We start from the raw sequence: 2,345 nt of genomic DNA, 5'->3' as shown, positions 1-2,345 counted from the left end.
AAGGCTGGGAGGGAGTTTAGCAAATGGAAATGGTGAAACATTACCCTGGACTCAATGGCATTTCTCCATTGGTCTGTCTGCTCTGGGGCAGGGACAATAACACATTCTGCTGCATTCGTTATTTCAAAGGGCGGTTTAGGATTTTCATTCTCACACATGGTGCACAAAGCAGGACTCAATCCTGGGTGCAAACTAAACCAGCTGCCCATGGATTCTGGCAGCCAGAATGAGCCATTTGGTGTGAGAGCCCAGACCTGCCCCTGTCCCAGAGGGAGGGGGGTCATCTGTGACAGGCTGGAACACTGACCTATCAGCTCTTAACTCCCAAACTTTCATCAACTCTTATTATCAGTGCCTGTGAACATAGTTTAAACCATACTGGACTGGACCAAAGCTCCATCTAGCTCTCTGTTTTGTCCTCTGACAGTAGCCAATACCAGGTGCTCCTAGAGGTACTCAACAAGGCACCACTGGGAGTTGAACCCAGGATCTCCTGTTTACAAGACAGGTGCTTTAGCCAGCTAAGCCATGGTGCCTGCCTGTGGCTAAGGGACACTCTCTGCCCACACCTGACTCTCTGCCATCCCCAGTGGGGACTGACAAGCTTTCCATGTGTTTGGATTCTGCAAAGCAGAAAAGCAAGTGAGGTTTTCCTTGCAAGCTGTGTGTGTGTGAATCTTTGGCCAGGTCTGCACTACAAAGTTATTTCAGCATCATTATATTGCTCAGTTGTGTGAAAAACACACAACGCTCCCTCGGTCGGCACTCTTCTCCTGTGTCCCAACCCACAGCCCCTCCTATTCCCAGTGCCCCTCAATCCCAACCTCGACGAGAGGCCTAGAGCTTTTTGCAGCAAACTTAAAATGACAAATTGTCAGTGTAAATGCTGCTGGTCATTATATCACCATAAGTGGCCACCTCCAGTATCCCACAATGCCCGCCGTGAACTCGCCTGCCCTGTATTCCTGCTACAGAGGCTGGGCCCCTCCCCTTTCATAGCTCCAGAAAGTTCTGACAGCTGAGCCGCTAGCTACACCGGGATTAGGTTGATATAACTGCATTGCTTGGGGGGGAGGGGTTACATTTTTTACACCTCTAAGTAATGTAGTTACACCGACCTAATTTTGTAGCGTAGACCTGTCCAAATAATCACTCACACACCTTGGGAGTAAACCTTCCCCTGCTCCTCTGCTTTACAGAATCCAAACACGAGCAACACTTGTCAGGGCTCAGTGGGGATTGGCAGAGAGTCAGGTGTGGGCAGACAGGATGCTTTTAAGTAACAGCAGGCACCATGGCTTAGCTGGTTACAGCACCTGTTTTGTGAACAGGAGATCCTGGGTTCAACTCCTAGTGGTGCGGTGAGGAGTGGCTTTTGGTGTACCTGGTGTTGGCTACTGTCAGAAGACAAGATTCAGAGCTAGATGGACGTTTGCTCTAGCCCAGTGTGGTTTTTCTTATGGTTTAAATTACACTCACAGGCACTGATAATAGAGTTACTGAAAGTTTGGGTGTTAAGAGCTGGTAGGTCAGTGGTCCAGTCCCCTCAATGCGGTTTCACCATTTCCACTCGCTAAACTCCCTCCCACCCTTCTGGGCTCCTAGAGCAGGGGACTGAGCCTGAGCCCAGACACGGACACTGCAACTTTACTCCAGACCAAGCTGCATGATCCTGATTAATCTGACACGGCCCAGCCGAGGGTGTTTCATTGCACTGGAGACTCCCAAGGACTATCCCAGGAACCGTGTACAATGCAGGCTTCTCCGAGATAGCACAGCGACAATGGACACTGCTTGACTCATGTCGTAGCAAAGGAGCTTCCTAACAAGTTGGAGGAAACTATGAAAGAGGGGAAGAGACATCATGACTTGGCCTCTCTCCGCCACAATTCAGTAGCTGGAAACACACCTGGAGGACAAAGACTGAACTGAACTGATTCAGAAATCAGAAGAGAATAATAACAATAATACTTGCAAACCAAAGACCCCAACCAGACTAGTACTGGTTTTTCAGCAGAAAATTTTCAGTTTGGGGAATTTTGTTTTCTCAGTCAGACCTTGCCAAGGGAAGCAGGGAGAAAATGTTGGAGTTGCCTCCTTCAGAACAGCTTGGCCTAGACACTAGCTCTGGTTCACTGCTCTGGTCTTGCTCGGGTTGAGGGTATTTTAATAATTTGGGCAGGTCCCAGGGTGTTTGGGGGAGATGATGAGGATGTTCCCTTTTGAGATAAAAACTAAGAAATACAGCACTAGAGAATTTTTTTTAAAGAAATCTGGGATTTAGACATTTTATTTAAAGCAAGGGGGGGATCTGAGTTTCTGAGAAGGTTTTTGTTTGCAAGAAG

The 2,345-nt window shown here is 48.2% G+C and overlaps 1 non-coding gene across 1 annotated transcript; it reads right to left on the bottom strand.

Moving 5' to 3' along the window:
* Window positions 1-462: 462 nt before the first annotated feature.
* TRNAT-UGU lies at window positions 463-536 on the bottom strand. Its single transcript has one exon. It is a non-coding gene; the product is annotated as a tRNA-Thr (tRNA).
* Window positions 537-2,345: the final 1,809 nt, after the last annotated feature.

This window comes from Mauremys reevesii, linkage group 12 (assembly GCF_016161935.1).
Source record: "Mauremys reevesii isolate NIE-2019 linkage group 12, ASM1616193v1, whole genome shotgun sequence".
Classification (NCBI taxonomy): domain Eukaryota; kingdom Metazoa; phylum Chordata; order Testudines; family Geoemydidae; genus Mauremys; species Mauremys reevesii.
This window is presented reverse-complemented; position numbering and strand designations above follow the sequence as displayed.